The sequence below is a fragment of the Perognathus longimembris genome, unplaced genomic scaffold, assembly GCF_023159225.1.
Source record: "Perognathus longimembris pacificus isolate PPM17 unplaced genomic scaffold, ASM2315922v1 HiC_scaffold_5662, whole genome shotgun sequence".
NCBI lineage: Eukaryota > Metazoa > Chordata > Mammalia > Rodentia > Heteromyidae > Perognathus > Perognathus longimembris.
In genome coordinates, this window is record NW_025961114.1 from 16,104 (window position 1) to 39,802 (window position 23,699).

Sequence of the window (23,699 nt, forward strand, 5' to 3'; positions counted from 1 at the left end):
GAACGAAGGAAGGAAGGAAGGAACGAAGGAAGGAATGAAGGAACGAAGGAAGGAAGGAAGGAAGGAAGGAAGGAAGGAAGGAAGGAAGGAAGGAGAAAAAGAAAAAGCAGCCATGTGGGAGTGGCTCACCTCTGTAGCCCAAGCTAACTCTGGAGGCTGAGATCTGAGGATCACGGTTCAAAGCCAGCCTGGGAAGGAAAGTCCATGATACTTTTATCTCCAAGGAACCACCCTAAAACCGCAAGTGGCACTGTGGCTCAAAGTGGTAGAGCTCTAGACTGGAGCTGAATAGCTCAGGGACAGTGCCCAGGCCCAGAGTTCAAGCCCCACAACTGACCAACCAAAAAAAATTTAAAAAGCCAACAACAAGAAAACCCCAGAGTGGCAGGGAATATGGCTTAGCAGTAGAGTGCTTGCATGAAGTCCTGAGTTTGATTCTTCAGCACCACATAAACAGAAAAAGCCAGATGTGGGACTGTGGCTCAAGTGGAAGAGTGCTAGCATTGTGCAAAAAAAAAAAAAAAAAAGAAGAAGCCAGGGACAGGACTGGCAAAAGAAAAAAAAGGAAAACAAGAAAACCCACCGAAGTTGATGTGTGGCTCAATGTGTGAAGCATTTTAGACATAAAGAGAGAGACAGAGAGAGAGAGAGAGAGAAAGTAAGAGAAACAACCACCACCACCTCTGGGTAATTAAACAAGCCCTAAAACCTGCACTAACAAAAAACAATAAGTACACAAAAAAGAACAATACATGAAAAGGAAGGTAAAGAAGAGCCAAATTAAGATTTTAAAATCAAGACTCATACCTGTAATCTAAGCTACTCATGCTGGGTGAAATCTGAGGATTGTGGTTAGAAGCAAAAACAGTCCAGGGACAGCGCTCAGGCCCTGAGTCCCAAGTCCCCAGGACTGGCCAAAAAATAAACAATGACACAATAAAGAAAAAACACTCCAGCCATCCAGTTTTGGCTTGACCCGTACACCTTCCTTGGTTTAAGCACAGAAATGAAAACAAAAACAAAAACACAACTCTTGGGCAGTGAGGAGGCCCTAAGTTCTAGCCCTAGCACAAGAACCAAAAACCAAAAGACAAAAAGTACCAAACACACACGCACGCACACACACACACACACACACACACACACACACACAGAGGCAGAAATTCACTTGTGGCTAAACTTTGTAGAGCCTGCTAGGTTTGAAGGGAGAAATGAAGAAATGTAGCCAGTGCCTGGGTTCACCCACCAGAACCAACCAGCACAAAACAACAACAAAAAGCCAGCAGTTCTGCTGTGGCTCAAGGTTTGTGAAGCCTGCTAACCCTGAGCAGAAACAAAAAACATAGAAAAATCAGGGAAAATTGGCAGGCAGTCCCTGAGTTCCATCCTTAGCATCAGCAGGATTAACACTCAAATAAAAACGAAAAGTCACAACCTGAGCTTTGGCTCAAATTGTAGAGCCCGCTAGAATTGAGAAAGAAAACACACAACACCACCATGACCAAACCAAACCAAACCAACCAACCAAGCAACAAACAAAAAAACCCAAGGAGCATGTTCAGGCCTGAGTGCAAGCTCTAGGGTCAGCAGCCCCCCACTCCATAACAACAATAACAAAATAATCATAATAAAATGAATGGAAAGGAGGGTAAAAGAAGAGAAAAGCCCCTGAAAGATCTTAGAGATCAGAGTGATGTTTGTTCTTCCCTAAAATTCTAGATTCTTAGGAGGTTGATGGTTGTGAATCTTAATTCTCACCCAAGCCAGGTGGGAAAAACCATGAGAATTGTAAGCAATAAATCACACACACACAGGAAAGAAATAATGAAAGAAAGAAAGAAAGAAAGAAGAAGAAAGAAAGGAGGGAGGGAGGGAGGGAGGGAGGAAGGAAGGAAGGAAGGAAGGAAGGAAGGAAGGAAGGAAGGAAGGAAGGAAGGAAGGAAGGAAGGAAGGAAAACAAACAAACAGGTTGCTTGAACTGTAGTGCAAATGGTAGATCGTGGGCAGGAAAACTCAGGGTCAGTGCTCAAGAGCTGATTCCAAGGTCTTGACCATCAGGAAAAAAAAAAAAAAAGACAGAGAGAAGGAGAGTGGTGAAGAATAATGTAAGTTGGAAAAGAGAAAAAACCTGAAAGGAATTTTTAATAAAATACAAAGAAAAACTATGAATTTCTTTTAAGGGAGGAAAGAAGAACAAAGCAAAGAAAGTTAAATTGAAGTCAAGCCGACCGGGCTAAAACTTTACCCCACCCAACAGAAAACCCCTTGGCCTTCCATTCTGTCAGAGATGTGGGCTGTTTAGAAGTGACCATTCTCATCCTATGTGGAGATGGATCTCTGTGCTCTGACCCTGGGGCTGTGCAGCCTTGGGAGAACTGATAGGCTGGGCTCCACCTGAGTTCCTTATTCCCTGAGCTCTGGGCCGAGTCCCCGCCCAGGAGGTGGTTGTGGGCACCTGCAGAGGTCCTGACTCACGCGCTTGCTAGCCCCAGGGGCTGGGGCAAGTCAACCCCTCACCAGCAGCCATCGAGGCTGCTTTGCTTGTCTTTGTTTTTTGTTGTTGTTTTTTTATTTTTTTTATTTTTTTTTGTTTTTTATTTTTGTTTTTTCTTTTTAGATTTTAAAGAAGGGAGGGTTATATCATATTTATAAAATCACCTATGGAATTCACTTATACCATGTGCATTTCTAAAGGAAGAGAATAGGGATTTGTCTACACACTAAAAGTGAAATTAGAATTAATTAAAAAATAACTTCACGCTTAAGCGATGAAGTGATTTAGCTAGGTTTAAAGTGGGACCCAACACCTCTGCACTATGTGCGTTCATCCTAAGTGTGCTAAGGATGAAGAATACAGAGCCGACAGCGTTTTCAGGCAACCACAGACAGTGGGATCGCAGTTGTTTCCTTCAGATGAATGTTCCTGTTTGTCTTTGCAGGACTTTCACTTTCTTTCTTTATTTTTTGGTAAGAAAATCAGTCAAGAGTTTTCAGGCAGGACAATTGGTGACCATCACAGCAGTCTTCTATGGGGTTAGCAGTGTTCAGAGCCTCCAGCTCAGGTTCCCTTGCACGCCCCTGTTGGTCCAAATCCCCTGACTGGGGTTGTGTGAGTCAATGACAGGGCATCTGGCTCTCAGTGACTTTGGTCTTTCAATCACTGCCATCCCTGGAACTGCTCTCTTTCTGGGGAAGCACACAGCAGCACAGTCTGCAAAAGGCAGCGACTATCCTGCCAAAAACCCCCGTTCTTCCCCGCTCTCTTTGGGGTCTAGAGTCTCTGTAATCATCCTGAGGCCGTCCAGAGGGAAGGGCATTTTCCTTGGATGTGTTGTCTCTGTGCCCAAAACAACAGCAGCCAGGGGACTTTGCTGAGCATGCTGGGGACACAACAGCGGGCAGTTGCTGTGCGGCCTCCTCTGGCTGCACTTGACTTTCATTCCAGGAGAATCTGCTAGGCCCCATTCCAGGCTCCTTGCAGCCCTGACTCTTGCTAAGTGTGCAGACTCTGTTCTCATACTCAGGCCATGCAGGGGGCAGAGATTGAAATTCTGCTTTTGCTTTGCAGCTCTGCATCTCCCTCTGGCTCTTGGGGGTGGAGGAGCAGTGGAGGGCAGGCCAAGGTTGGTCCTGGGAGAGGACCATGGACTGGAGCTTCTCTGCAGGAAGCAGAGGGGAATGGCAGGCAGGGAGGCACTTCTGCCACACTGCTTCTCAGCACAGGCCCCCAGAAACTGAGATGGCAATGGCAAAGATTGAATCTGGGAAGGTAAACTCTCTCTTTCCTCTAGAGGGAAGGTGGAAAGGTTTGTGAAAGTTGTGTATTGTCGAACACCCAAGTGTTCAAATTGCGCAGGGCTGACACTGTCTGACTTGAAGTCACTTTGTAGAAGCAAGTAGGTGGCCATCACAGCATCAAATGTCCTCTGTGTTACTGATTCATGGATCTGACGCTCGGTGTAGCCCATGTCACACATTATGGTGACAACCAGTGGGTCTAGGTGATCAGGCAGTGGCTCATCCCGATACAGGGAGCCTTCCTCAACTGGAGCCAACCATGGGTGCAGCATGACTTGTTGTATATTTGGCCTGTGTTCTGGATTTACAGTTAAGAACTGGGAAATGATGCTTTGTCCTTTTGAACTCAGGTGAAATGGTATCTCATACCTGCCGTGGACAATTGCTGTACGTATCTGGTTGGTATTGCTCCCTTGAAAAGGGAATTGTCCCGTCACCATAAACAAAAGTATTGTTCCCAGACACCACACATCAACCTTGAAGCCATCATACGCTTGCTCCAAGTAGATCTCAGGGGCACGGAATACATAGGCACCCCGGACTTCTGTGAGCAACTGCCCTGGGGTAACTCTCACACTTAACCCAAAGTCACTGAGTTTGGCCTTGCCATTTTCATCCATTAGGATGTTGTCAGGCTTTAGGTCAAGGTGCGCAATCCAGTTGAGATGACAGTACTGCACAGCACTTACTATTTGCTGCAGAAGCTTTCTGGCTTCATTCTCAAAAAGGCAGCGAGAATTTTGGATCCATGTCTGCAGGTTTCCCTTGGTGGCCATTTCCATTACGAGGTAGACGTGTTCCTCTCCCTGGATCACTTGGTACAGCCTGATCAGGTGGGGGTGACTCAGGGACTTAACAATGTCCACCTCATTTTCTACCAGTATGGGGTAGTCTCTTGTATCCAGAATTTTTACTGCTACCTCTTTGTCTGTGAGGTGGTGACAGGCCTTCTTCACATGCCCAAAGGTGCCAGAGCCAATGGTGTGATATACATAGTATTGGCTGGTAAGGGCCTCCTCGTCTGGGGAGGAGAATGTGGTACATTCGCTGTGACTTGACTCCATTTTCTTGATGGGACAGTGGGAGTCAACCTTAACTTAGTTACAGAAATGTGTTGGGTCGTTACCCTTAACTATACTTATCTGGATATATACGCCAGGTAGCAAATCTTAAACTTAGCTAAATAATAGGGTAGGTATGTAATCTTAAACTTAGATAAGCAATGTGGTGGGTATTAAATCTTAATTAAACTTAGCTAAATCATTTCAGCAATAGCTCAGCTTAGCACAGTATAACCCCCAGAATAATGGAAATCCCACCAACCCACACATCCCCCAAGCCTCCCTCCCTCCCCCCACCCCCAAATGAAAGCTTCAACCTCGCTCAGGTTTCATGCAGCCTTCTGTCTGATGGCAGGAGATCAGTCTGGCTCGCAGGAGATCAGTCTGGATCACAGGAGATCAGTCGGGATCGCTGGGCAGCATAAGGGAGCAAGCTACAGCCAAAAACCGCCTTCTGCAACTGCATCGCAGCCTCGAAATGACAGGTGAGGAAATGGGCCAATCACAGGCGGGCCCGTGACGTCACCGAGGGATGGACCAATCACAGGCGGTACCGGTGACATCGGCCCCCGTGGCGGTCTTGCTCCTAGGCCTCGAGCACCAGCCGCCCTCAAGGACGCGAGGGCACGAGGACCGCCGCCAACCACGCAAGGTGGACGCCGCGGTCACCCGCGTGGCCCGAGGTGGACGCCGCGGTCACCCGCGTGGCCCGAGGTGGACGCCGCGGTCACCCGCGTGGCGACGTCTCGGGAACCGCAAGGACCGCGGCCCAGCGCCTCCATCCCGCTCCAGGGTCGTGGGATCCCAGGTTCCGGGGCTGCAGGCCCAGGCCCTCGGCCTCCCTGTGGGCAGGCGCTGGGGCCCGGGCCGCACAGTGGTGGAGAGACTGCGGAGCGGCATCCAGCTGCATGAGAGGAACCATACTGTTTGATTCAGAAATAAAATACTCTAAAATGGTTGGTCCACAGCTTGATGACGTGATTTATTTCCAATTAAAAGACAATAAGAAAATAAACGATGAGAACACAGAACAGGAGACCCTTCACACCTTTAGCTGAGGCCTTGCTGTCTATTGGCTTCTTTGTTTTCTAATGAGAAATTGGTCATAATCTCATGGAGGCTCTCTTGTGTGTGATGAGCTGTGTGTGACTTTGGAGATTCTGTCCTTAACAATTTAATCAGATTGTGTCTTCGTGTACATTTCTGAATTTATCCCACTTGAAGTCTGTTGAGCTGCTAATTTTTTTTTTTTTTTTTGCCAGTCCTGGGCCTTGGACTCAGGGCCTGAGCACTGTCCCTGGCTTCTTTTTGCTCAAGAGCTAGCACTCTGCCACTTGAGCCACAGCGCCACATCTGGCTGTTTTCTATATATGTGGTGCTGGGGAATTGAACTCAGGGCTTCATGTATATGAGGCAAGCACTCTTGCCACTAGGCCATATCCCCAGCCCCTGCTAAATTCTTGTATATTTAGGTGCATGTAGGTCATTTTAATAATGCATATATTAGTGCTCAGTGCATTCTTTCATTTCTGTTGCACTTATTACGTTCTAGACACTTTGCATGTAACAGTGAGAAACGCAAAAGCTTTGTTTTTGACGGTCTATGCTTTAGTGTGTTTGGGGGGGGTTAGAGAAGGTATACTCATACATATTTGTATAAATATATGATGAAAAAAGTAAAGTAGAAATGAGGGACTACCAGGGAGGAGGGTTAGCAATCAGCAATGAAGTATGAATTTAGAAAAGCCTCATGAGTGAAGGTGACTTAGGAGAGATCATGGCAACGCACCCAGGCCCAGCAATCAGCCAGGGTCATGAGCTCAAAGTGGGAGGGTGTCTGGCCTGTCTTAGAGGCAGTAGACCAGAGCAGCTGCAGCACAGCCAGTGGGGGGAGTAGAGGAGATGCTTGCTGTAGGACAGGCAGTGGCCAGCTTGTGAGGAGCAGGGAGCTACAAAGTGTGCTCTCCACCCAGCAGCAGTGATGTCATCTGGGAACTTGCTAGAAATACACATTAGCAGGTTCAGCCCAGGCCTGCCTAGCCAGGGCTAGGGTCCCATGGTTCCTGCTTCAAACAAGCTCTGGATGAGTTGGAGAACCACTAGCCAAGGGGAATCCCCTTCAGCTACAGTAGGGACTTTGGCTTCTATTCTGAAACAGAAGCTCTTGAAGGTTGGAGGTAGGAAAGTGACATGATCCGAATTAAGAAATATAAAAACCGAGTGCCAGTGGCTCATGTCTGCAATCCTAGCTACTCATGAGATTTAGGTCTGAAAATCATCGCTTGAAGCCAGCCCAGTCAGTTGCATGGCTTGAACTCTGATCCTGGACTCTGTCCCTGAGCTCTTAGTGCTCAAGGCTAGCACTGTACTACTTGAGCCACAGTGCCACTTCTGGTTTTCTGGTGGTTCATTGGAGACTAGAGTCTCATTGGACTTTCCAGTCTTGGCTGGCTTTGAACCATGATCCTCAGCTCTTGGCCTTCTGAGTAGCTAGGATAAAGTCACCAGCTTCATCAGACTCTTATTGCCAATTAACTAACAAAAACCCAGAAGTGGAACTATGGTTCAAATGGTAGAGCACCAACCTTGATTTTTAAAAACTCAAGCAGCTGTGGGCTAGCCTTCAGCACTAGAGCTTAGGGACAGCGCCCAGGCCCTGAGTTCAGGCCCCATGGTTGACAAAACACAAAAACAAAAACTCAGGGACAACATCCTGGCCCTGTATCAAGCCCTAGAATTGGCATTAAAAAAAAAATCTCTTCAATATTCTTACAAAAGCTGGCACTGGGAGAATCACACATATAATCCTAGCTACTTAGGAGGCTCAGATCTGAGGATCTTGGTTGGAAGCCAGCAAAAGAGAAAACTCTATGAGACTCTTATAAGCCAATAAACTACTCAAAAAAGCTGGAAATGGTAGACAGCTCACCTTGAGTAAAAGAAACTCAAGCACAGCACCCTGGCCCAGAGTTCAAGCCCCAGGACTGGGGGGCGGGGCGGGGGTTGAAGAGGAATGAAAAAAACAAACTGTAAAACCTACCAGGACCCAACAAGAGTGCCGGTAGCTCTTTAGACGGCCAGCAGATGCCGATGGAGCTTCATGGATTGTGGAATAACCAGAAGGCCAGCAGCTGCTCTTCTTCCCCCTGGACTGACTACAGTCCCCAGTGGGAAACAGCCAGCTACAGCTCCGTGACCATGCAGGCCCAGCTGGGCTGGCTGTCTCCAAAAGTCACCTTCTCAAACCCAAATCTGGCAGGCCCTGCACATCAGCTGCCATACAAATCCAGTGAGCCTTTGGAATAGAAATCACCCTCAAGCTCAGGCATTTCAGCAAGTTCCCACCAGTGCAGATGGACGCCAGCTCCTCGAGACAGTGGAAGAGGAAAGAAAGAAATCATCCTGGCTCAGGCAGACTCTGTGCAGAGTCTGAATTGTCTGAGCTGGAGGATAGAAAGGAAATTCCCAAGCATTCCAGAGGGGACAGGCGCTGGGCCTCCACTGATTGGTTCCAGACATGCATCTGGATGCTCTGGGGCCCATGCGCTCCTCTTCTCTTTCGTGTGTGTGTGTGTGTGTGTGTGTGTGTGTGTGTGTCCTGGGTGCTGTTCCTTAGCTGCTTTGTTCTACCACTAGTGTTCTACCATGTAAGCCAGAGCTCTACTCCATGTTTTCTGGTGGTTAATTGGAGATAGGAGTCTCACAGATTTTTCTTGCCCTGGTTGGATTTGATCCACAACCCTCAGATCTCAGCCTCCTGAGTAGCAAGGATTACAGGGGTGAGCCCCCAGCACCAGGCTTGGAATGGCATTGTGATGATGGTGGGGAATGACTTGTTGGCTTTCCCTGGTGGCACTTGAAACCAGCAGGAATTTTATGAAAATGAAACTGCAACATTTGGATCAGGTTCTTTGTTTCTTTGGTTTTAAAGAATGAATCGGTGGATACAGAGGGAGAAGGAAACCAGCCAGCATTTATTGAAGAACAAGATGAGCAGAGCTCCCACTAATGGAAGGGGTTGCCAGGGAGGGCACCACCTGGAGTGCGTTGTGCACGCATTGACAGGGTGTCTCTAGCAGAGAGCAAGGTGACTCAGAAGCTCATTGGATATCCTGTGTGCCACATTAGTTTCCTCACCCAATGAGAGACTCCATGCAGCCCACACTGGCTCGCCATGCAGCGGTTAGCATTTCTGATTGGATGTCAATTGTGATGCACACCTCTGGGGTCCAATCAGGTCAGCGTTCATGTGCAAATCTTCCAGCGGCCCATAGGCTGATCAAGGCCAGATGAAATCTAGGGCCCTGCATACAGGATTGCCCAAGGTCAAGGTGATGTGAGGCAGAATCTTTATAAGAGGCGGCCTTTGTGTCATCCTAGCTACTCAGGAGGCTGAGATCTGAGGATCAGGGTTCAAAGGCAGCCCTGGAAAGAAGTCTGTAACACTTTTCTTTTTGCCAGTCCTGTGGCTTGAACTCAGGGCCTGGGTGTATCCCTGAGCTCTTTTGCTCAAAGCTAGAACTCTGAGCCACAGTGCCACTTGTGGGGTTTTCTGTGATTAATTGTAAGTAGGAATCTCACAGATTTTCCTGCCTGGGCTGGCTTTGAACTGTGACCCTCAGATCTTAGCCTCCTGAGAAGCGAGGAGTGCCTGGCTCATGTGAAACTCTTATCTCCAATGAATCACCAAAAATCTGAAGGTGGTGCTGTGGCTCAGGTGGTAGGGTGCTTGCCTTGAGCAAAACAACTAAGGGACAGCACCCAGGCCTTGAGTTCAAGCCCCAGGACCAGCAGAAAGGAAAGGAAAGGAAAGAAAAGAAAAGAAAAGAATCTCCAAACCCCAAGCCAGGCAGACATAGGATATGGGGTAGAAGGAGTCTGCAGTGTCTATGTAGCAGATAAGGAGTGTGAGGCCCACCAAGGCCCTGGAGCTATGGGACACTTGGCATTGAAGCAAGTGAGAGACACTTGCCCAAGTGTCTCTCAGGATGGCAACCTGCAGCATTTTCGATCTACCCCAACAGGTGGTGCTAAAAGACAAGGCTAGGCAAGCCTGGTCTGTTAAACTCCAAGTAAAGAACAGGTAACTGTGTACTTGCTATGTGTGTGTGTTGGGGGTAAAAAGGGGGTGAGCAGAGGATCTTCAGAATTTACTTTCTTGATGTTTTGGGGGGTTTTTTTTGCCAGTTCTGGGGCTTGAACTCAGGGCCTGAGCACTGTCCCTGAGCTTCCTTTTGTTCAAAACTAGCACTCTACCGCACTCTTGAGCCATAGAGCCACTTCTGGCTTCTTCTATATATGTGGTGCTAGGGAACTGAACCCAGGGCTTCATGCATGCAAGACAAGCACTCTACCACTAAGCCATATTCCCCACCCCCAGAGTTCACTTTCTTAATCCTCCCATTACCTTGTTCACCATTCCATTTCATGAAGAAAGCTCTGAGATGATGATAATGATTTGTTGGTCATAAAGCTTGAACTCTAGGCCTGGGCGCTGTCCCTGAGCTCTTCAGCTCAAAGCTACCACTCTACCACTTGAGCCACAGCGCCACATCTGGTTTTCTGGTGGTTAATTGACAATAAGAGTCTCACAGACTTTCTTGCAGGGGCTGGCTTTGAACCTTGATCCTCAGATCTCAGCCTCCTGAGTAGCTGGGGTTACAGGCATGAGCCACCAGTTAATTGTTTGATTTATGCTAGTACTGGCTTGAACTCAGGGTCTCTTCCTTTTATTTGGCTTTTCTGTTCAAGGCTGGCACTCTGCCCACTGGAGCCACATGTCTGGGGTTTTGCTAGTGAATGGGAGACCAAAATCTCTCAAATTTATCTCCTAAGGCTGACTTGGAACTGAGATCCTCAGATCCCAGCCTGCCGTGCAGTTAGGATTTTAGGCATGTGACACCAGTGCCCAGCTTTTCTGCTTTGAGAAAGGTTGGTTGATTATCATTTGCTATGGGCACTTTGAATTTACTGCCTTTGCTGTCTGTTGGCCACTTTGTTTTCTGATGAGAAATTGGTCACAATCTCATCAAGGATCTCTTGTGTGTGATGAGTTGTGTGTGTGACTTTGGAAATTCTCTGTCTTTAACAGTTTAATTAGAATATGACTTGTACGGATTTCTGAGTTTATCCCACTTGAAGTTTGTTGAGCCACTAAATTCTTTATATGGGTGCTTGTTTTCAGAGGTTAGAGCCTCATGTTTCCTGCTTCAAACAATCCCTCTAAATGAGTTTGAGAACCACTAGCCAAGGTGAGGTCTCTTCAGCTATGGTGGGGTCTTTGGCTTTTATTCTGAAACAAAAGCTCTTGAAGGTTAGGGGTAGGAAAGTGACATGATCTGATTTAAGAAACATAAAAACCAATGCCAGTGGCTCATGCCTGTAACCCTCACTACTCATGAGGTTGAGGTTTAAAGATTGTGTTTTGAGGCCAGCCCAGGCAGGAAAGCCCATGAGCTTCTTTGTTGTTTGAAGGCTGAGATCTGAGGATCTCAGTTCAAAGCCAACCAGAGCAGGACAGTCAATGAGAGTCTTATCTCCACTTAACCACCAGAAATCTAGAAGTGGATCTGTGGCTCAACGTGGTAGAGCACTAGCTTAGAACCTACAGGCTGAGGGATAGTGCCCAGGCCCTGAGTTCAAACCCCACAATGGATAAAATAAAACAAAACAAAGCACACACACAAGAACTCAAAGACAGCATCAAGCCCTAGGATCAGCATTAAAAAGAAATCTCTTCTCAACATTCCTACAAGTTAAATTAAATATTTTTCTCAAAGTCCTACTTCCAGAATTCAGCTGGAAGAGGGTGGTAGTGACTCACGCCTGCCATCCCAGCTACTCAGGAGGCTGAGATCTGAGGATTCACATTTGAAACCAGCTAGGGCAGGGAAATCCATGAGATTTGAATCGCCAATGATCCACCAAAAAGTTGGAAGGAGGGCTGAGGCTCAAGAGGCAGAGCAGGAGGCTTGAGGAAAAAAACACTCAAGGATAGCTCAGACCCTGAGTTCAAGCCCCAGGACTAAAAAACAAACCAACTGTGAAACCTACCAGGGCCCAACAAGTGTGCCTGTAGCTCTCTAGACTGCCAGCAGAGGCCGCTAGAGCACCATGGATCCTGGAATGACCAGGAGGCCAGCAGCTGCTCTTCTTCCCCCTGGGCTGACTACAGTCCCCAGTGGGAAAGAGCCGGCTACAGCTCCATGACCACGAAGGCCCAGCTGGGCTGGCTGTCTCCAAAAGTCACCTGCTCAAACCCAAATCTGGTAGGCCCTGCACATCAGCTGCCGTGCAAATCCAGTGAGCCTTTGGAATAGAAATCACCCCCAAGCTCAGGCATTTCAGCAAGTTTCCACCAGGGCCTGGGTGCTGTTCCTTAGCTGTTTTGTTCTACCACTAGTGCTCTACCACGTGAGCCAAAGCTCCACTTCCTGCTTCCTGGTGGTAAATTGGAGACAGATGTTCTTGCCCCGCCTAGAGTTGAACCACAATCCTCAGATCTCAGCTTCCTGAGAAGCTACAATTGCAGGTGTGAGCCATAAACACCAGGCCCAGATCCCTCTTTGAGACCTCTCTTGGTTTCCAACTTCAAGGGAGAACCGGAGGACAGCTGGTAGCCAGGGCTGCTAATCCCAGCCCAGGGCCTGCAGTGGGTTCAGCTCTCCTCAGCCAGGGCTGATGAGCAGGTTTGGCCTGCCCTGGAGGGATGGAGCTATCAGCAAGAAGGATTCAGGAGACTCTCAGGAAGCTCACCCCCACTCCAGGACAGAGTGATGGATCCTGGGTGAGGCTCTAGTTGCTGTTTCAGTCATGGCCTTATGCATTATGCGAGTGCTAGTTAATAAAGGAATGCAGTTAGTGAGCTGGGTACCAGTAGCTCACACTGGTTATCCTAGCTACTCAGGAGGCTGATGGCTGAGCACATGATTCAGAGCCAGCCCAGGCAGGAAAGTCTGTGAAACTCTTCCCTCCAATAAACCAAATCAAAAAGCAGCAAAACTGGGGCTGGGAATGTGGCTCTATGGTAGAGTGCTTGCCTAGCATGCCCGAGGGCCTGGGTTCAGTTCCTCAGTACCTCATATTCAGAAAAGTCAGAAGTGGCACTGTGGCTCAAGTGTGCTAGCCTCAAGCTGAAGAGGTCAGGGATTATGCCCCGGCCCAGAGTTCAAGCCCCACAACCCCCTCTCCCCCCCCCCACACACAAAGCAGCAAAATAGATATGTGGCTCACGTGGTAGAGCACCAACCTTGAACACAAAAGCTCAGGGACAGCATCCAGGCCCTAAGAGCAACCCCTAAGATAAAACCAAACAAAACAAATAAAATACACAGCTCCTATCCTGGTGACTTTCAGAGAACTATGCTGTGGCTGACAGTTCTAGACCCAAGTAGGACTCTCATGACCCAGGAACGCATAAGGAAACTGGGGTCCTGGGGCTTTAACTTGTGTGAGATCCCCATCACCAGCTAGATTCCTTCTGGCCAACCTGGACTTGTGCTCAAAGCCATCTCATTATGGGGCATGAATAGCCTTTTCTTTTCTTTTTTTTTGGCCAGTCCTTGGGCTTGAACTCAGGGCCTGAGCACTGTCCCTGGCTTCTTTTTGCTCAAGGCTAGCACTCTGCCACTTGAGCTACAGTGCCACTTCTGTCCATTTTCTGTTTATATGGTGCTGGGGAATTGAACCTAGGGCTTCATGTCTATGAGGCAAGCACTCTTGCCACTAGGCCATATCCCCAGCCCATGAATAGCCTTTTCAAAGGTTTCTCTTCATTTAACTTTCTTCCCCTTGCAGGTGGAGCTGCCACTCAAGTGGTAGAGCGCCAGCCACAGTTCCAATTCTGTTTTTTTGTTATTATTATTATTATTATTATTATTTTGGTGGATCATTAGGTAAGAGTCTCATGAACTTTTCTGCCTGGGCTGGCTTTGAACCATGATTCTTAGATCTCAGCCTCCTGAATAGCTAGGATGACAGATGTGAGCTCCCAGCATCTGGCTTAGCTGGGCTGAAATGCAGACTTCCTGGAGCCAGCCCGAGACCTGGATTCAGTTGGTTAGGGCTGGGACCATGCTGTGAGTGTGTGTGTGTGTGTGTGTGTGTGTGTGTGTGTGTGTGCACCCATGTGCACGTGTGAATTGAGGACCTCCTCCTCCTCCTCCTCTTTCTCCTCCATTTCCATTTGTGCTGGTCCTGGGGCTTGAACTCAGGGCCTGGTCACTATCCCCATGATTCTTTTTACCAAGGCTACCTACCACTTGAACCCCATCACCATTTCTGTTCTTTTTTTTTTCTGAGTAGTTTATTGAAGACAAGAGTCTCACAGAGTTGTGTGTGTGTGTGTGTGTGTGTGTGTGTGTGTGTGTGTGTGTGTGTGTGTTTAATCCAGGCTGGCTTTGAACAGAGTGAAGCTTTTGCTTCCCTGGTGAAGACCAGGAACCCGAAGTCACAAGGGCCTCTCCTGGCCTGGCAGAGGTGGAGTGCCCACTCCCTGAAATCGAAGCCTCTGTGTGACATGCCTCAAATCTTCCTGTTTGATCTTTCTCCATCCCATCTTCCGGTGGCCTAGAAAGATATGAAATCACCCACAACACATGCACCCCAGGCAAAGAAAAGGGGGAGCCCCCTCAATGGCTGCATGGTGGGCTCCTCCCACCCAGCCAGCAGCCCTGGGCCAGGGTAGACTCTTTGTCACCACTGTGATTGGTAGACTAAACAGCTGTGCCTAGTGGCCTCCTTTCTCTCCTCCCTCTGTCGCTTCCTCCCTCCTTCCCTCCCTCTCTCTCTCTGTCTCTCTTTCTGTATCTCTATGTCTCTCCCCCCCCTCCCACTTTCTCTCTGTACAGGATGAGAAATCTTCTAGAGCAGGCTGCTATCTCCCCATGGGCCCCAGCAGCATTTAGCCACTTTCCTCAAACACACAGCCAGAGCACCTATGGTTAACGTCAAATCTGGCAGCAAGTCATAACCTATAGTGCTGGGACATTTATCATGGCGGGAGTGGGGGGGGGACTGGAGACTTCAAAGTGGGGCCAGTGAAGTGGGGGTGGGGAGGAAGCTGCAGTGGGACTTTTCTTCTCTATCCTGAGCCTTAGATAGCTTCTCAGATCAAGGCCAGCCCAAATAATAACAATGACAATAATAAATATTGATTGCTCATAATAACTATGGTGTAGGGAGATGGGTGTTTCTTTTATTTTTCTTCCCATTGAAGGGCCATAGCCACCCCCAGAGAGCATTTATTATCATGGTGGGTTTGTGGGGTTTTTTTTAATCCTCACTTCACATATCAGGAAATGGGACTCAGAGAGATTAAGACACTTGACTAGAACCACACAGCTAAAAATGAAAATGGTATGACTAAGAAGAATACGATCTGAGCCGGGTGCTGGTAGCTCATGCCTATAATCCTAGCTGCTCAGGAGGCTGAGATCTGAGGATCACGATTTGAAGCCAATGTGAGACTCTTAACTCCAATGAACCCGTAACAAGCCTGAAGTGGAGCTGTATAGCCCAAGTGGTAGAGTGCTTGCCTTGAGAAAAATAAGTAAAGGACAGCCCAGATCCTGAGTTCAAGCTTTAGTAATAGCATCACAAAAAAAAGGGGGAATGAAGGAAGCAGGCTGGGAATGTGGCTGAGTGGTAGAGTGCTTGCCTCGCATACATGAAGCCCTGGGTTCAATTCCCCAGTACCACATAAACAGAAAATCTGGAAGTGGTGCTGTGGTCCAAGTGGTAGAGTGGTAGCCTTGAGCAAAAGAAGCTCAGGTACAGTGCCCAGGCCCTGAGTTCAAGCCACAGGACTGGCAAATAACCACCCAAGACAGCAGTCTCTTCATGATTTCTCTCTCCCTTGTCAGAGCCTCGTTTGCTAGCAGCCAGAGAACAAGATGTGTGTGATACGTGTGCCCCATGCTAGTGGCTAGTGGCCTATAATCCTAGCTATTCAGGAGGCTGGTTCACAGCCAGTGGGAGACTCTTAGCTCCCCCACACCAGGAAAAAGCTGGAACTGAAGGTGTGACTCAAGTGGTAGAGGACCAGTAGGAGGCAGAATAAGCTAAGGGAAAGTGTCTAGACCCTGAGTTCAAGCCCCAGGAGTAGCATACACACACATCTATTCATTTAAGTAAGTACGTGTCCACACATAGATACACTGGCATGCATGTGTTGCATGTGCACGTGCACACACGTCTAGATTGGGAGCAGTCAGATCTGACAGCTCAAGCAAGAGCTCATGTTGCATCATTGAGCCTGTAGATTGGAGACTCAGGTAGAATTTCTATGTAGCAGCGGAGAGGCAGAATTGGAGTCATCTCAGTGGCCCTCTGAAGTTCATCCAGTCGGCCCACACAGGCTGAGGGTGATGTCTGTGGAGTCACTCAGTCAACGAATCCAGTAAACAGGATCGGCGATAGATTTATAGGCTGCCAGAGGGTCTCTCACTGAAGGAGACATGCCTGGTTGTGGCTCTGCTGCTCACTAATGTCCAGCATCTCCCAGCCGGGAGGGACATCACCTAACCTCCAGGTTCCCCACTGTGTGTGTGTCTTTCATTAGCTGGCTCCAGGTTCCCAGGACCAGCTGGTCATAGAGCTCTTGATTGGATACAGCAGGTGCGTGGAGCCTACGAGTTATGGCCAGGCCCTGGGACTCCACCATGGTGATGGGCCCTGCGTATTGTCCAGGTTTCAATTCCAGCTCCTATGCTTCTTTACTCTTTGCTTTATTTCGGCAGTCAAGAGGCTTGAACTCAGGGCCTGGGTGCTGTCCCTGAGCTCTTCAGCTCAAGGCTCTACCGCTTGAGCCACAGTGCCACTTCTGGTTTTGGAGTGGTTCATTGGAGATAAGAGTCTCACAGGGACTTTTTTGCCCGGGTTGGCATTGAACTGTGATCCTCAGATCTCAGCCGCCTGAGTAGCTAGGATCAAAGGTGTGAGCCACTTTATTGCATCTGGATTTATTATTATTTTTTGAACCATAGTTTTGCTGTGTGCAAAATGGTGATGTTCTAAGTAAGTTTTGCTGTGGTGTGAGTGTGTGTGTGTATCTGTCAGTCGGTTGGTCTGAGTGTGTAGGGTACAATGAGATAAAAGGAAACGAGGACAATACATCTGTGAAAATGGGCCGGCTAGGCCAGTGGTGGGAATGTGAATTTGATGAAGGTCTAGACACGCATGCTCAATGCAGGAGAACAGAACAGCAGTTAATGGAGGATAAAATAGCAGGCCACTGAATGGGCATACAGATGTCCATTGTTCTGTGTGTGAACAAATATATTTCCTAATAGAAGCTAGACAATAAATCACCAAGGATGACTTCCCAGGGGTGGAGAAAGCCAAGCAGCCTGAGTTGGAGGTCTGATTAATCATCTTCTCCCTTATTCTTTCCTTCCTTCCTTCCTTCCTTCCTTCCTTCCTTCCTTCCTTCCTGGTGCTGGGGCTTGAACTCAGGGCCTGTTAAACGTTTTTGTTCAAGGCTAGTGTTCTACCACTTGAACCATAGCTTCACTTCCAGCTTTTTTAGTAGCTAATTAAAGATAAGAGTCTCACAGACTTTCTTGCCTGGGCTGGCTTCAAACCACACACACACAAAATAAAAACAAAAAGCCAGAAGTGGAGGTATGGCTCAAGTGGTAGAATACCAGCCTTGAGAAGAAAGCAGCCAGCCATGAATATCATCAAATATCCACTGAGATCTTATGTTCTAGACACAGCTACTGGAGCCCAATACTCCCAACAGCCTCGGGAGTGGGATCTGTTAGAACTTTTTGCTTGAAGAAACTTAGATTCTATTTTTTGTTGTTGTTAACAGTGAGAGAAGGGGTCTTTGAAATCTCTATTGATGATTGACAAAATTTTCATATGTACACTTCATAATTTTTTGTTGTTTATTTTTAACTTAATTTAATGTTTTGTTTTGGCCAGTTATGAGGCTTGAACTCAGGGCCTGGGTGCTGTCCCTGAACTTTTTCTCTCAAGGTTGGAGCTCTACCACTTGAGCCACACCTCCACTTCTACTTTTTGCTGGCTAGTTGGAGATAAGAGTCTCATAGTGTCCTACCCAAGCTGGCTTCAAACTAAGATCCTCAGACCTCAGCCTGCTGAATAGCTGGGATTACAGGGATGACCCACTGATGCCTGCCCAACTCCTCATCTCTTAAAACAGGTTCCATTTCTTCAACAGGTTTCATTGCTTTATTTTCAAATACCAAAAACTCCCCATACTTTGTATTTAATTTTACCATATTCATCCTCATTCATCTCTTCTTGAGCTCTTCCATCTCCTGCTGATATGTGTCTTTTCCACTCAGAATCTATATTTCCTGTCCCCCCCGCCCCTTTTTTTCTGGTCCTGGGGCTTAAACTCAAGGCCTAGGCACTGTCCCTAAGCTTCTTTTGCTCAAGGCTAGCACTCTACCACTTGAATCACAGCGCCACTGCCAGCTTTTTCTGTTTATATGGTACTGAGGAATCAAACCCAGGGCTTCCTGCATGTTAGGCAAGCACTCTACCACTAAGCCACATTCCCAGCCCTGCTGTTTTTTTTTTTTCTTCTCAAGGCTGGTGCTCTACCACTGAGCCACAGCTCCACTTCTGGCTTTTTGCTGGTTAATTGGAGATAAGCATCTCACAGACTTCAGAACTCAAGCATTCTGAGTAGTTGGGGTTACAGGTATGAGCCACAGGTGCCTGCCTTTGCTGTGTGTGTGTGTGTGTGTGTGTGTGTGTGTGTGTGTGTGTGTGTGTGTGTGTTTGTACTTAATTATCCTGTGAGGCAACTTAAACTCTCCACAAGTCCCAAAGAAGGAGGAATGGAGACTGGGTTGAGTCAGAGGAGAAGGCTGCTTTAAAAAGGTGGTATTGGGGCTGGGAATATGGCCTAGTGGTAAAGTGCTCGCCTTGTATACAGGAAGCCCTGGGTTTGATTCCTCAGCACCACATATATAGAAAAAAGCCAGAAATGGAGCTGTGTCTCAAAAGGTAGAGTGCTAGCCTTGAGCAAAAATAAGCCAGGGACAGTGTTCAGGCCCTGAGTCCATGCCTCAGGACTGGCAACAAAAACAAAATAAAAAGGTGGTATTGAATGAGAGGGCCCGGTGGTGGTGGTGGTGGTGGTGGTGGTGGTGGTGGTGGTGGTGTGTGTGTGCTTGCCAGTAAGAAGAGTTAGGTGTCCTTGGTTAGGTAAGGCAAATAGAGATGTTTACAAAAAAAGAAGTGGGCCAGGTGCAGGTGGCATGAGGGAAGGAAGGAAGGTAGAAGGGAGGGAAGGAAAGAAGAAGGGAAGGAGGAAGGAAGATGGGAGGGAGGAAGAGAGAGTGGGAGGGAAAAGAAAAAGAAGGGAGGGAGGGAGGATAGAAAAAGAGAGGGAAAGAAGAGGGAAGAGGAAAAGAAAGAAAGGAAAGGGAGAAAAGAGGGAAGGAAAGAAAAAGGAAGGGGAGGAGAAGGAAGGAAGAAATGGATGAAGGAAAGGGAAGGAGGGAAGGAAGAAACGCTAACTTTGGGAGCTAGGGGTTTAGCAGTAGTAGAATGCTTGCTTTACACACATGAGGCCCTGGGTTCAGTCCCATCTACACACACACACACACACACACACACACACACACACACACGCAAAGAAAGGGGGAAAAATGCAAAGCAACAAAGAAGAAAACTTTAAGTAGCAAAGGTGTGGGGGGGAGGGGGTGTTGCTGAATTTCAAGCCCAGTACTCTTTTTCCTGAGATTTTGTTCTCTCAAAAGCAGGATCAAATAAATATCAATTGATCGTCACGAAAGGCTTTCTAATGAGCTCCCTTGTGCCCTGCTGTAAAATTCAAACCACTTGTCTCTCCATAAAAGTTCCTGGCAACCCTTGGCTGGGGGCCCACAAGCCACAGAAAGCCAATGGGGGGGGGGGGAGAGAGAGAGAGAGAGAGAGGCAGACTGCATGCAGTCCTTGGAGAAGCAGTGAGAAATTGTGTGGGGTTCACCCAGATGGGAACTCAAAGGGCCTGAGGCCACAGCAACTTTGACATGGCCTGGCAGATGTCCGTGCTCAGAAGGAAAAGAATCCATTTCTACATTCTTCAACTTGGGACACCCACTGATGTTTATTCATCCCTCTGAGAGGTTATCTGCATTTGACTCCAGGCCAGCTCAGCCATGGGTGACCCGTGGTGGGGAATGTCTAGAAAGACAACTGGAAGTGAGTGTGTGCGTGTGTGTGTGCGTGTGTGTGTGTGTGTTTAGTGCATAAGAGGAAGTTTGAGACTCTTTGGAATCCAGAGGCCCACAGAAGCACCCCACTTGCCGAGTTGCTGGCTCTTATTTAGCCAGGGAGTGGAGGATATTCTCTCTCTCTCTCTCTCTCTCTCTCTCTCTCATTTGCAATGGTGGGGCTTGAACTCAAGGCCTGGATGCTGCCCCTGAGCTCTTTTGCTCAAGGCAAGCACTATACCACTTTGAGCCACAGTGCCATTTCTGGTTTTCTGGTGATTCACTGGAGATAAGAAGCTCATGGACTTTCCTGCCCAGGCTGGCTTTGAACCATGATCCTCAGATCTTAGCCTCCACAGTTGCTAGGATGACAGATGTGTGCCACCAGCGCCCAGCATAAGTTTGTAATTCCAAGCACCCACGTTTGATTTTGCGCAGGCAGAACCAAGGGTATACAGCAAAGTCTCGCCCATATATAAGAGGTACCCTCATGTGGGCCTTCAGAATGCCAGTTCTGTAACACACATGCGTGTTCAATATGTAAGGCATCAGGGAGTAGTGGGTAGCAAAGTCAACCCCAAGGTCAATCCTAAGCCTCATGGGGCTTCCAAGAGACCTGCGCAAGACACTGGGCTGGAATGTGGCTTAGTGGAAGAGTGCTAGCCTAGCATGCGTGAAGTCCTGGGTTCAAGTCCTCAGTGACACAGAAACAGAAAAAGCCAAGAGAAAAGAGATCAGGTTGAGCAGCAAGGTGCACACAGCCCCGTCAGGGGCACACTTGGACTTTGGTGGATACTGGGCATTTGGGCCAAGCACCCTTTCCTTCATCAGCAAGCATTCACAAATATTTACCTCTGTATGATGTGCCAGATTAGCTAAATTCACTCTTATGTACTTACGTGTGTGTGTGTGTGTGTGTGTGTGTGTGTGTCTGCCAGTCCTAGGGTTTGCATTCTGAGCCTGGGTGTTGTCCCTTGGCTTTATCATACAAGGCTAACACTCTACCACTTGAGCCACAGCTCCACTTCCAGCTTTTTGGTGGTTAATTGGAAATAAGAGCCTCACAGACCTTCCTCCAGACTTGGAGGTGCGATCCTCAGATCTCACCCTCCTGAGTTGCTAGGATTACAAGCGTGAGCCACCAGTGTACTTGGCTTTTTTTTTCTTTCCCAGTGGCATAGAGGTTTGAACTCAGGGTCTCACAGTTGCTTAGGCAAACATTCTATCACTGGAGCTATGCCTGCAGCCTTTTTCTTTTTTATTTATTTTTTTAAGCATTAAAACATTTTTGCAAATATAGACTAGGTGCAGAAGGTGGGTTTGGAGGCCTGGCTCAGTTGGTAGAGTGCCAGCCAATGAGGAAAGCATCAGGTACTAAGTTCAAGTGCCTGTCCCTCCCAGTGAGAAAGAGAGAGAGAGAGAGAGAGAGAGAAAGAGAGAGAGAGAGAGAGAGAGAGAGAGAGAGAGAGGAAAGCAGAAGGTGCTAAGCCACATGTCACAAAGAACACACGTGGTGTGAGAGGCAACTTCGAAAGCAGATCATACTGGAACTTAGCCTGAATGAAACATGCTCAGGACAAACTGAATGGAGAGAGAAGAAATTTTTTTTTGTCATGAATGAGCCACCAAAAAGAATGAACAAATGATTGAGCTGTATGCCAATGGCTCGCACCTGTAATCCTAGCAACTCAGGAGGCTGGGGTCTGAGAATCCAGTGGTCGAAAGGCATTTGTCAGCAAATGGGGATAGGATTCAGGAGTGCTGATTCCAGTTGAGGAACCATGCCAAGCACCTGGAAAGACCCAGAACTTCCTGAGTAATTCCCACGGGCATTACCAGATCTTCCTCATCCTCTCAGCTTTGGGAAGTACATACATCTTTGCTACATGGCCTTGCTCCTTTTCTAGACAGTTCTTGGTACAGTTTGCTCCTCCATGAAGCTTCCTGAAGACTCAGTTTCTGAAAGAAATCAGATCCAGGTAGGTGCTGGTGGCTCACATCTGTCATCCTAGCTACTCAGGAGCCTGAGATCTAAGGATCATGGTTCAAAGCCAGACTGGGTAGGAAAGTCCATGGGACTAGGTGTTTTTTTTTTGGGGGGGGGGGATGTTATACTGGGGATCAAACCTAGGACATTGTACTTGCTAGGCAAGTGCTTTGCCACTGAGCTATAGCCCAGCCCTCCATGAGCCTCTTATTTCCAATTAAGCATCCAAACAAAGCCAGAAGTAGAGCTATAGTCAAGTGGCCCAGAGCTAGCCTTGAGCTAAAAAAAAAAAAAAGCTCAGGGACAGGACAGCATCCAGGCCTTGAGTTCAAGGCCAAGGGCCAGCCCCCAAACAAAACAAATGAAAAAAGAATCAGCTGCAGATATTCCTTTCTCAAAAGTAATCCTCAGGCCATTTCGTGGACGCCGGAGAAGTGTGCGCAGCTGCTCGTGGTGGCTTAGCTGAAGAAGTTCGGTGGGAAGCAGTCCGGGTGTGTGGGTTTGAGCCTCCGAGTCTCTACTCCACGATCTCGAAATGCATCGTGATTCCTGTCCTTTGGACTGTAAGGTTTATGTAGGCAATCTCGGAAACAATGGCAACAAGACTGAATTGGAACGAGCTTTTGGCTATTATGGGCCACTCCGAAGTGTGTGTGTGGGTTGCTAGAAACCCTCCCGGCTTTGCGTTTGTTGAATTTGAGGATCCCCGAGATGCAGCTGATGCTGTTCGAGAGCTGGATGGAAGAACACTGTGTGGCTGCCGTGTAAGAGTGGAACTGACGAATGGTGAGAAGAGAAGCCGAAACCGTGGCCCACCTCCTTCTTGGGGTCGTCGCCCTCGAGATGATTATCGAAGGAGGAGTCCTCCACCTCGCCGCAGATCTCCAAGAAGGAGAAGCTTCTCTCGCAGCCGAAGCAGGTCCCTTTCTAGAGATAGGAGAAGAGAGAGATCACTGTCTCGCGAGCGAAATCACAAGCCGTCCCGATCTTTCTCTAGGTCTCGTAGCCGATCTAGGTCGAATGAAAGGAAATAGAAGAACAGTTTGCAAGAGAAGTGGTGTACAGGAAATAACTTCAGTTGACAGGAGTATGTACAGAAAATTCAAGTTTTGTTTGAGACTTCATAAGCTTGGTACATTTTGAAGATGTTTTAGCTGTTCAAATTTGTTTGTCTTTTGGAACAGTGACACAGCGATGTAATTCTCTATGGTTTGAAATGGATCATATGAGGCATGTAATACCAAGAATTGTTACTTTACAATGTTCCCTTAAGCAAGATTGAATTTGCATTGAACTCTAGTCTTACATGTAGGACTGAAATAAAAACCTCTAAATCTCGCCCGGCCAAAGTGTGATGTGCTAATATTATAGAAGCAAAACTTCAGAAGTGGAACTGAGATGCACTTTCACTCATAGCTGGGATACAGGCATGCAGCTGTAGATGCATATGCAGTCTTTACAAGTGGCTGTGCCCACAGACAGGCCAACGGGTAAAGATAAAAGCTGCGCCATTAAACCAGATGAGAAGTTTTTCTAAAATCCAGCTGGTCTTCACCCTGGGCATAGGTTGCCTTGGTTTAAAATCTGATGAGAGGGCTGGGGATATGGCCTAGTGGCAAGAGTGCTTGCCTCGTATACATGAGGCCCTGGGTTCAA

General features: G+C 47.8%; 1 long non-coding RNA gene and 1 pseudogene across 2 annotated transcripts; both read left to right on the forward strand.

Annotated features, from left to right (window-relative positions):
- The first annotated feature begins 10,418 nt into the window (after positions 1-10,418).
- On the forward strand, positions 10,419-13,864 carry LOC125345433. Its single transcript, XR_007209731.1, has 3 exons — positions 10,419-10,516; positions 12,321-12,322; positions 13,831-13,864. It is a non-coding gene; the product is annotated as an uncharacterized LOC125345433 (long non-coding RNA).
- Positions 13,865-22,471: 8,607 nt separating this feature from the next.
- Positions 22,472-23,379, forward strand: LOC125345428 (annotated as a pseudogene). The gene has a single exon (XR_007209729.1). The product of XR_007209729.1 is annotated as a serine/arginine-rich splicing factor 3-like (transcript).
- Positions 23,380-23,699: the final 320 nt, after the last annotated feature.